At 43.9% G+C, this 12,149-nt stretch overlaps 1 protein-coding gene across 1 annotated transcript in view; it reads left to right on the top strand.

The window, feature by feature from the left end:
• The first annotated feature begins 639 nt into the window (after nt 1-639).
• Nucleotides 640-12,149, top strand: part of LOC127427319 (cadherin-12-like) — a 250,633-nt gene continuing 239,123 nt past the window's right edge. The window contains exon 1 of the mRNA XM_051674865.1: nt 640-853. The gene's annotated coding sequence lies outside the window, so the exon portion shown is untranslated. The remainder of the gene's footprint in view (nt 854-12,149) is intronic.

Genomic DNA, 12,149 nt, shown 5'->3' with positions numbered 1-12,149 from the left:
TTAAAAAAATCACCACTCGTAAAAATATCAAACACTCAAAATCTTTCTCAATGCACAAAAGCAAACACACATAGTCTGAGCACCATTTACCTGCGTACACAAAAGTTACATACCAACAAACCGGGACATCTGCAAGTGCACTGGTTTGAAAGAGACACCGTTCCCATGAGGCACTAAGAATGGCATGATTAGCATATTCCTGCGATGACCACACCGTCGATCACTGCTTCTCTGCGGGACTAGCAGAGGGAGGGAGGGGTGGAGAAGAGGGAGGGGGTGCACTGCTCCATTTCTCTGATCTGTCTGATGAAGATCCCTCACTCCGGGGACCTGACAGGGGTCGCACTCTCTCCAATCAGGCTCACGACGGACCTCAGAGCCACACGCCCATGAGCCAGTCAGAGTCTTTCTCTCTCTCTGACGAGATCACTCACTGTCACTCTCTCTTTCTCCCTCTCTCTCTCATACACACACTCTGTTCATTCTAAAACCGCAGGGACGTACACTTCAGCACACACTCTCTCTCTCTCTCTCTCTCTCTCTCTCTCTCTCTCTCTCTCTCTCTCTCTCTCTATCAGCCCTGTTTTCTTTTTTTCAATCTTACCTCTTTCCACACCAGCGGAATGCACTTCTGTCTCCGCTCTGGCTTCCGTACAGTACAGGATGAATACGATAGACTCCAGAGAGAAAGTAGATGAGAAAACAAGGGACTAAAATAGGAAATCAGGCTGAAACGAGGAAGGAAAGAGACTGAAGACTGAAGAAGGAAGTGAGGAAGGGAAGCATTTGGATTTTACTCATTTCAGGACTCTCCATCCATCTCATTTGGCTTGTGGAAAAGCACTCAATTAAGGTAGGAAATGCTCACTTGACAAATCTTGTCAGTGTCTGTGAGTGTGTGTATTTGTCTTTGTTTTTGTTTTTTTGCTGATGCGCACTTTCTAACTGGGGGCAATAATGAACATACAGATAGGGAACTGGTAACTCCGGGGAAGGTTGCTGTAAGTTACAGCTTGCTCTCAGCTTTTCTCTAACATGTCAGCATCATCAATTTGGAGCATTTTATCCCCAATTGCATGCCCATGTAAGTCGCAATACTTTTCCAGACTCCAGACACTCAAGAAGGCAACAAGCCAATGGTTAATCCCTGTGTCCTTAGAAGTAACAGTTTTTTTACTCTTATTTTGGAGGGAGTTTGACTGGAGATTTGTCGAGCAGATGACTGTGAAAACAACTTCCATAGCTTGCATAGCTGTTTTGCTGCCTGACACTTCAAACTGTATTGATTACCGCTGATATTTACCATCTGTAGTGAAACCTGTTGATTACAAAACACTAAAAACACTCTTTACCAGGACTGAAGTGTGTGCAGAGTGTCATTTATGAGTGCCAAGAAGGTGCGAGCCGTATTTACATATAAAAGCCGGTGTGCCCTTTGCTTCTCAGTGCCACAAAGTGTTGTAACAGAGGTTCAAAAAACTGCTGCCAAGAGACATTTGGGCAGCATCAATGAGTTGTTTAAAGTGCTTTTGAGGGGCTATAAAAGGCAGGTAAATTAAGAGCAGTGCTAAATATTTTAAGTGGCTCTAACATGGAATATTTCCTTTATACTCTCAGATGAAACTCTAAATGCAAAGAACACTTTAAGCATGTTGTGAAGTGAAAGACAATGGGTTTAATTTGCACATTGCATTTATTACATTGTCATACTATTAAATGAGATAGAAAGTGCACATAGTAGCCTACCAGGGTCTCGTGTTTATGTACATATTAATATAATCTCAGAGAGATTACAGACTTTGTGTCATACGAGAGGGATTAGACTTCACAAGCATTTACTCTGGCTTGCTGCACGCTACTATGTTCTATGTCTGGTATCTACTACTTCTGTTTTAATGAGGCAGATGTTTCATTTTTACCTGATTAAATCAATGCAAGAAAGAGACTAACAGAATTGTTGATATGATAATAACCTGACATCAAAATAGAAATCCATTTTTACATCTTGTTTAAAGGTGGAACATATTTCAATGTCCCTGTATACAATAAATGTTTTTGATCAAGAATTGCAGGACAGTTTAGACATAGCCAAATGCATGAACAGTTTAGCATTTAAAGGTTGTTTACTCTAAAATGAAAATGCTGTCATTTACTCACCCTCACGTTATTCCAAACCCATTTATAACAGAATAATTTCCAATCGTCATCCATTTATTTAATAACAAGCAAATATATATATATAAATGGAAGTGGATTGGGCCGGTCCATAAACATTAATAAACCACACACTTTTTTTCACAAGTATAGCAACAATACATGAGCATTATTAGTGTTAACATGATTTTAGAGTGATGAAATCACTTACTAGCCTAATCTGTGTAAAGGTATATCCAATATTACAACTCTGTTGCCATGACAACGCAACATCAGTAAACCCTTAGTGATTTTATCAGACTAACATGTAGAACAAGGACTATATCATACTAAAATCATGTTAACATGTATAGTGTGTATGTCTTCTGGCTATTAACATTGTGTATGTTTATGGACTAGCCCCATTCACTTCCATTGTAAGTACCTTACTGTCACCATGATTCTCTTTTTAATAAACAAGGGACATTTTTTTTTTTTTTTGTTTGTTTTTTTAATTTATTATTATTTTTTTTATATTATTATTATTATTATTAATAATAATAATAATAATAAACATTATGCTTTAAATGCTGTCGATTGAGATTATCTTGAACTCAGATTTAAAACGAAGCCAATTAAACTCCTTGCACATTGTTGGAAGCAATAACTTAAATTCAACAATTACAACAAAAGCTGTATTTGTTGGATTGTGCATGCATTAATATACAATAGATTAATTTGCACATCTGACAACTTGTCAATGTCAAGACCCACACAAATAGAAAATACAGTAATTTATGATTCAGACATCGGGTTTTAAAGCATTTTTGATGTAACTGTCAGAATTATGGCAAGTGTATCCAAATTTAGAAACACACTACAGTGGTGAGTTTACCCCAGAGACAACATTTCTCTAATTTTCAGTACTTGTTTCTACAACCATATTGTGGCAGCTATTATATGTGTGCATGACAGGGGAGACAAACTGTAATCCCTTCTGCATAGTAAAATGCAGCATCAGCATTCCTAGAATAAACCACAAAGTAGACGAATGTGTTAAAAATAATAGGAGGTGAGCTGTGACATAATTTTAAATTCATCCAGGCTTCCTGGCTTTCATAAATCACTGGATGATACTGTATGTGCCAGGAATATGAGACCATAACAGTCTATCTCTATCTGCAAAATCCCCCTATTTTCATTTAATCTGTTGCGGAATTGCTAATGTGCAGAGTTGATCTGGACCATCTGTTAAAGGTTGCATGGATTTGCTCCAGAAAGCACAACAATCAGTGGATGGAATTTACCTCACAGATGAAGAACATATTGGGGGACACACCTTCCTTTTTTTTTTTTTTTTTTTTTTTTTTAGATCAGGCCGGACTGTACAAATTCGAAGAGAACCGGGCTTCAATCAGTGTCTGAAATTAGAAGGCAGGGACAATCCAAAAATCCCCTCCTGAATTTACTACAGAAACCCCAAGTTGGCAGGTCTTGGGTTTGTCTGTGTGATACAGATCAGAGTATACAGTGGAAGAAGCGGAACTTCTAGAGATCTGAGCTACTGGTGAAAACAAAGCCATGTCCCAACAACAGGCCAATTCCCCAGAGTAAGCATGCAAGCTGAGCGCTAGCAATGGATTTAATGAGGAATCCTCTTTTGACCAGTTGGTAACACATGAGACAGGCAGCTCTGAGAGAGATAATCAGCGCAGAGTGAGAGAGACAGCTCTCGGAGAGAGAGAGAGCAAGACAGCACTGAGGGTGAGATAAATGAGGTCTAATCAGCTCAAAGCAGATGGGAACCCTGGGACAGAAGGGGATCGGCAAGAGCACAAGATCTGACTTGTCCCTCTCATCAGAATTCTATTGGAAGAGAGAGAAAACGATGACATAAGGTAGTACTGGGCAAGGGACAAGATCACTGGGGTCAGAAACAGCTGGAGATCCTTATATTTTGAGTGTGCACATTTAGTTACAAACATCCAGACTAACCTTGAACGTGCCCCTAAAACATTCCCATAAAAAAAGCTCAGGCTCCATCCATCACCATAAAGCAACCACATTAAAGGGGCTATATCACTGAAAAAAGGACTTTCCGTGCTCCTTGCTTGAATTTGAAATTAAATAGTTTGATGTGGACATTGTCTAATGTTCCAAATGCAAAGCTCTGTTGCTAGTTCTTAAAGACAATTTACTGTATGAAAATAAGATGCAAAAATGAGTCTTTCTGAAAGCACATTAATATATTACCACCAAAATTTACATATCCTCATCTATTCAAATTTCAGAAACTTAGACCCTCCCAGGTAAAACAATGAGGACAAATACTATCATTATATATTGTATATTATACAGTATATACGTATATAAAGAGAGAGAGAGAGAGATAATTAATCAAATAAATAATCAAGATTGCAATTACAGCTGCATCAATTAACTAATCATGAAAATAATCAATTATATCAGCCTATACAGTATGTGGCTTATGTGGCATAAAAAAAAAAAAAAAATTAAAAAAAAGAAAGAAAGAAAAAAAAAATGCAGCTGTTGAGCATGTTACTAATCACAGACACATCTGTACTAGCTTCTGTTTATAATTTATTAAAAATGTCAGTAACTACATTGTTTTACATGCTGCTTTTAAGGGCACTTGAAACTGACCATTTAGGCACTGCCTCCATTTACTGATAAAACAGCCATAAAAAACTCAGACAAAGTTCTCAGCTTGTTTTGGATGTGTAGCCTACACATAAAACATGGCATCTGATCCACTAAAAAGAGTATTTTAATGCAAATTGTATTTATCAAAATTATTTGCAATTACTATATCAAGGGAAATAATCACCAGTTTTGATTTTTGTCATAACTGAATAAGGATCCCAATGAGTGATTGAAGAATAGATTTTGCAAGGTCTCTGAAAACGTCAGCCCAAGCTTAAAACTGAAGTAATTTCTGCAGTGTGTAATTTCTGAATTTTCCACCATTGGTAAAAATAAAAATAAAAATCCTGCCCCAAACTCACACCTTTGGTTGAGCCAATGTTGATGTGTGGGGCTAATCGGGATACTCAGTCAAACAGAGCAATTTTTGAAAGTGCTATAGAGTCACGGTTTTTACACTGTTTGGGGAAATCATCCTACCAATGGTTTACTAGTTGTCTCTGCATATTAAGCTAGGATATGAAAAAGTCATCAAAAAATTACAAACATTGGCTTTAACAGATTGTTTGGCAAATTTCACCATTGACTGTTTTGTGAAACATGTCACAGTGCAATGCAAACTTAGCAAAGAGGCTGTTATTGCTAAATGGAGCATGACAAGTACTCCAAAACTGGACCAGATAGCAAACCTGCAACCCACAAGTCTTACCTGCTGAAAAGACAAGTTTATGTAACATAGCCAGCTGGTATGTGCTGTGCAGTGTGTGTAAAACCTCACTCCCCTGGCCTCAAGAGGCACACAAGCGACTGACACTAGAGGCTGTAGCCTTTAGCCTCCTTGTTAGCACGCTGGCCTCCAGGGATGCCGGTTCGAATCCCATTTGGATCGGGTCAAGCAGGACCGGTTACATTGGTGTTGTGACCGGGATGGGAGAGAGGTTTAACCCTCTGGGGTCTGAGGGTGTTTTGGGCCCTGGAGAAGTTTTGACATGCTTTGACATTTGTGCTTTTTTCAGTTGCTTAAAAACATATTAATGGCTAAAGTCTGATAACACTGTATTCATCACAAACTGGGCTACAATAATATGTGAGCAACATGTATGTACATGTTTGTATTTTTGAGAAAATAACGTTTATGCGTGGTTTAAAAAAATAAGACACTGAAATAAGGCCATATAACACATACTAAACATTTGTTCACAAGACTTGGATCTTGTAGCCTAGAGTTTTGAAAACCATCCTGATCACTCATTCATACAAAATAATATAGTCATTTAACTTTTGTAAGACACTTTTAGTGTTAGAAAGGCCATATGCGAGGAGGCGTGGATGATCATGAATATTGATGTGATTCACACCTGAGGAGACAAAGACCCCTCCCCTGAAAGAGACTGAATGTGAGGAGACTTAATGATTGAATGTATTCTTTGTAGCTCGTTCGCAAAATCAAGTTTAAGTTAAAAGAAGTAATCTGACTATACATATTCTTTACATAAAGACTTTACTTAAAAACCTTAGACCTACACTACCATTTAAAAGTTTTAGATCAGTAAGTTTGTATTCATGTTTTTAAAAGAAGTCTCTTCTGCTCACCAAGGCTGCATTTATTTGATCCAAAATTAAGCAAAAACAGGGATATTGTGAAATATTTTTACAATTTAAAATAACTTTTTTCTATTTGAATATATTGTAAAATGCAATTTATTACTGTGATCAAAGCTGAATTTTCAGCATCATTACTTCTTCATTATTTTTATATCATATTACATATCATATTTATATCATATTATATCAGCATACAATTTAAATACCTGCTTTAGCCAAAACAACATTTTACTAAAACTCGCCTATTAGGACATATTTCAAATTTCAGTACTCTGAATACTGGCTGGCAAGTCTGGAAATAGTCCAACTAGTAAAATATGTACAAGTTTATGTAAAATAGCATGCCAACTAATGTAAGTAAAGACTTACTCATCCGAAATTGTATCCTCGGCTGGATAAAGTCGCTCTTCAAAATGCAAACGTTCATCGGAATCCCGCTCTTCTTCTGAGGAAAATGTGAACTCTTCCTCACCTGTTTAGCGTCATGATTGTCTGATAAGTATTCGTGGAGTTTCAGTGCATTTTTTGACGTGATTCAGAAAGATGCTCGTGGAGACATAGACGGCTGAAAGCGCACCCTGTTTATTTTCTTTATTTTACAAAAGCACAAGGTTTTGTTGTTATTGTGAGTGTACACAAATAAAAGTACACCCTTTAAAGTCTCTAATGATGCCTTACACTTATCTGTATGCCCATAAATGACAGAGTATTTTACGTTGTTTCCGCTGTTATGAGGAAAAAATCCAGCAAGACACGCCGGCACATCCGTCGACCCCAGAGGGTTAAGGGGGTGAGTGTAACGGTAGCCAGCTGGTAGTGCTGTGCAGTGTGTGTAAAACCTCACTCCCCTGGCTTCAAGAGGTGCACTAGAGGCTGTAGCCTTTAGCCTCGTCATTAACGTGCCCAACTCCCATGCCGGAGCTGCCAGTTCGAATCCCGTTCAGAGTTGGTCAAGCAGGACTGGTTACACTTAGACTAGCATGTATTTCCCAACATGATCATTTCAGACACTTTTGCATCAATTCAAGCATGTTCACATTTATATCTATCTCAAATGATCATGCATTGCGCAATCAACCTCAGACACACTCGTTCTGGTCTCATGGGAACCAAGAAGTAATCACATTCACATAAATAATTGTGAGAACAATTCTGAGGTTGCATTTTCACCCAAAAATAAAATTGTAACTTCACAGACAGTTAGGTTTAGGGTTGGGGTTTGAGTTAGGGGGTAGAGTTAAGAAAGAAATTCATTCCTGTTGACTACGTCATCATTTACATCTAAAAATTCAACTCGCTTTTTGTGCCACTCTGTGGATAATTCACTGGCAAACTGGAGCTCACACGTGCTCATAAGTTCAACAACATTTCCAGCTTTGGCCACTGGGGAGGCAGTGATTTAATTTTCGGTCAGCACAGATCGATTTCAGGAGCAAATCTTTCAAACTACTGTTAACAAAATCATAGTGAAATTAGCATGGAATTTTCATTCTGGTTTGGGCTGGTTAATAATAGATTTGTGACAGTCTAGCTGTGTTTCACATACAACAAAACATCTTTCTGTGAAGCTTGTTGACCAAGGAAGTCTCTCTGGTTAAGCTACTTAAAAAGCCTGGTGAAGACACCAACACACCAGCATCCAAAATGTCATGGTTACTTGTGTAACCTCCATTCCCTGATGGAGGGAATGAGACGTTGGTGTTGATGTAGTGACACTAGGGGTCACTCTTGGGAGCCCGAGACACCTCTGGTCTTTGAAAAAAGGCCAATGAAAATTGGCGAGTGGTATTTGCATGCCACTCCCCCGGACATACGGGTATAAAAGGAGCTGGTATGCAACCACTCATTCAGGTTTTATGCTGAGGAGCCGATATAAGGTCTGGCCATTTCAGCGGGTAGTTCAGCGTTGTGGCAGGAGGGACACAATGTCTCGTTCCCTCCATCAGGGAACGGAGGTTACACAAGTATCCATGACGTTCCCTATCTGTCACTCACTCGACGTTGGTGTCGATGTAGTGACACTAGGGGTCTCTAGTCAAAACGCCACAAGGCTGAACGGTGTTACATGAACTGGCGGTGTGTGGTGGGCAGACTTGCTGTGTGCCTCATAGCCAGCACACCAGGTCAACACGTAACCTCTCCCGACACAGTTATGAGTGTCGAACAGCCCTTTTTGGGGACAATTCGACTACCCAAAGATAGAGACAGGCTTAACCCAGTCATGGCCTCTTTTCCCCTTCTCTTTTTCCACTCCCTAAAAAAGAAGGGGGATTATCCGACTGGGCCGCCAGGTCTAATCGGGGGGTGTCCCTCCCAAGGGGAAGACACCATGGAGACCACACCTCGCCCAAAGAGAGGGGGAATATTTAAGTGGAAAAATATGTCACATGGTCTTTCCAACCATGTGGAGAGCCTTCAAGGTAGATCCTGCCCAATGGGGGAGGAGTTACTACAAACATGGAGACTGGGGCAGAGGGGTTCTGCCCAAGAAGACGCAGTTTGCCAGCAGGGAAACGAACTAGTGGAAGATATAGATCGCATGGGGTTAGCCTTACAGGGAACCGCCACATGCGGAACACCTACCCCAGAACAGGGCTCTTAGTTAGCGCGTGTACTGGGCCGGCAGCGAGTCTCTCCGAATACTCGACTGCCACAGGGCTCGGAGGAAGTCAACCATGGAACAAAGCATGTGAACACTACTGGGAATTAAACTCCCTTCAGCTCCAAGGGAGGTGGAAGGCGCTATGTGCAAGTGATACACCCGGCCAGCTATCCTGGGCTTATCCGCTTGTGTTGCGTGCCACTATCTGCGACGAAACAGGTTCCACTCGGAGGTTGTAGAACCTTGCACAGGTGTTGGGTGTTGCCCAGCCCGCTGCTCTGCAAATGTCTGTTAGAGAGGCACCCCTGGCCAGGGCCCAGGGAGCCGTTACACCCCTGGTAGAATGGGCTAGTAGCCCTACCGGAGGCAGCATGTCCTAGGCGACATATGCCATAGTTATGGCGTCAATGAGCCAGTGGGCGATCCTCTGCTTGGAGACAGCGCTTCCTTTCTGCTGTGCACCAAAGCAGACAAAGAGCTGCTCAGAGATTCTAAAGCTCTGCATGTGATCCAAATAGATGTGTAAAAGCATGCACCGGACACAGCGACGACAGGGCTGGGTCTGCCTCCTCCTGGGGCAGCGCTTGCAGGTTCACCGCCTGGTCCCTAAAGGGGTGGTTTGAACCTTGGGCACATAGCTCGGTCAGGGTCTCAGGATCATGTGAGAGTAACCTGGACCGGACTCCAGGCACATTTCGCTGACAGAGAACGATAGCAGGTCACCTGCCCTCTTGATGGAAGTGAATGCAGTTAGGAGGGCAGTCTTCAAGGAGAGTGCCTTATGCTCGCTGACTGCAAAGGCTCAAAGGGGGCTCTCTGTAGACCCTGAAGAACTACAGAGGTCCAATGAGGGAATGAGGCGTGGTCTGGAGGGATTCAGCCTCCTGGTGCCTCTTAGGAACCTGATGATCAGGTCGTGCTTCCCTAAGGACTTACTGTCAACTGCATCGTGGTGTGCTGCTATGGCAGCAACGTACACCTTCAAGGTGGAAGGGGACAGCCTCCCTTCCAACCTCTCTTGCAGGAAGGAAAGCACTGATCCGACTGCGCATCTCTGGGGGTCTTCCTGACGGGAAGAACACCACTTAGCGAACAGATGCCACTTAAAGGCATACAGGCACCTCATAGAGGGGACCCTAGCCTGAGTGATCGTGTCTACCACCGCAGGTGGGAAACAGCTTAGGTCTTACGCGTCCCATCCAGGGGCCAGACATGGAGATTCCAGAGGTCTGGGCACGGGTACCAGATGTTGCCCCTTCCCTGAGAAAGACGGTCCTTCCTCAGGGGAATCCGCCAGGAGGGAGCTGTCGCAAGGAGCGTGAGGTCCGAGCACAATGTCTGGGCGGGCCAGTAGGGTGCTACCAGGACAACCTGCTCCTCGTCCTCCCTGACCTTGCACAGGGTCTGTGCAAGTAGGCTCACTGGGGGAAATGCATATTTGCGTATGCCAGGGGGCCAGCTATGTGCCAGCGCATCAATGCCGAGGGGGGCCTCGGTCAGGGCGTACCAGAGCGGGCAGTGGGGAGGATTCTTGGGAGGCGAACAGGTGCACCTGTGCCTGTTGAATCGACTCCAAATCAGCTGGACCACCTGAAGGTGGAGTCTCCACTCTCCCCTGAGGGTAACCTGTTGTGACAGTGTGTCTGCTGTAGTGTTGAGGTTGCCCAGGATGTGAGTGGCTTGCAGCGACTTGAAGTGCTGCTGATTCCAGAGGAGACGACGACGGGCGAGTTGTGACATACAACGATAGCGCAAACCACCTTGGCGGTTGACATATGCTACCATTGTCGTGTTGTCTGTCTGAACTAACACGTGCTTGCCCTGGATCAAAGGCCGAAAGCTCCACAGGGCGAGCAGAATTGCCAACAACTTGAGGCAGTTGATGTGCCAATGCAGTCGCGGACCCGTCCAGAGGCCGGCTGCTGCGTGCCCATTGCAAATAGCACGCCAGCCCGTTTTGGAGGCGTCTGTTGTGACCACGACGTTCCTGGGGACCAGTTCTAGAGGAACACCTGCCCGCAGGAATGAGAGGTTGGTCCAAGGACTGAAAAGACTGTGACAGACCGACATAATGGCCATGTGGTGTGTCCCGTGGCACCATGGCCATCTCGGGACTCGAGTCTGGAGCCAGTGCTGAAGCGGCTTCATATGTATCAACCCGAGCGGGGTGGCCACCGCCGAGGATGCCGTATGCCCCAGGAGCCTCTGAAAATGTTTCAGAGGAACCGCTGTTCCCTGTTTGAATGCCTTCAAACAGGCCAGCACCAACTGGGCACGCTCGTTCATAAGGCGCGCCGTCAAGGAGACTGAGTCCAACTCCAATCTGAGAAAAGAGATGCTCTGAACCAGGGGGAGCTTGCTCTTTTCCCAGTTGACCTGAAGCCCTAGTTGGCTGAGGTGTGAGAGCACCAGGTCCCTGTGTGCGCACAACTCATCACGAGAGTGAGCTAGAATTAGCCAGTTGTCGAGATAGTTGAGAGCGCGAAATGCCCACCTCCCTTAACGGGGCAAGGGCAGCCTCTGCGACCTTCTTATAGACACGAGGAGACAGGGACAGGCCAAAAGGGAGGACTTTGTACTGATATGCCTGACCCTCGAACGCGAACCGGAGGAAGGGTCTGTGAGGCATGGAAGTACGCAACCTTCAGGTCTACAGCCGCGAACCAATGCTGGATGCTCACCAGAATGTGTTTTTGCGTAAGCATCTTGAACGGGAGTCTGTGTAAAGCCTAGTTCAGAACTCACAGGTCCAAGATTGGCCTCAACCCACCGCCTTTTTTCGGTACGATGAAGTAGGGGCTGAAAAATCCATTCTTCATCTCGGCTGGAGGGACAGTTTCTATCACGCCCTTCCGTAGGAGGGTAGCGATCTCCACACAGGGTAGCAGCATATTCGTCTTTCACCAAGGTGAAGTGGACACCGCTGAACCTGGTCGGATGCCCGGCGAAGTGAATCGCGCAGCCGAGTCGGACGGTCCAGACCAGCCCTCGCAATGGATTGGAAAGCGCAAGCCATGTGTCCAAGTTCCGCGCAAGGGGGACCAAAGGGACAATGTCATCGGACATACCGGCAGGTGGGGCCTCGCGGCTGGGCGGAGCTCGAGGTGCCACACCACGTCGTGGCCGTGCTGAGTCTAAGGACATC

Source organism: Myxocyprinus asiaticus, chromosome 36 (genome assembly GCF_019703515.2).
Source record: "Myxocyprinus asiaticus isolate MX2 ecotype Aquarium Trade chromosome 36, UBuf_Myxa_2, whole genome shotgun sequence".
Taxonomy (NCBI): Eukaryota; Metazoa; Chordata; class Actinopteri; order Cypriniformes; family Catostomidae; genus Myxocyprinus; species Myxocyprinus asiaticus.
The sequence above is the reverse complement of the archived record's forward strand: the minus strand, read 5'-3'. Positions and strand labels throughout refer to the sequence as shown.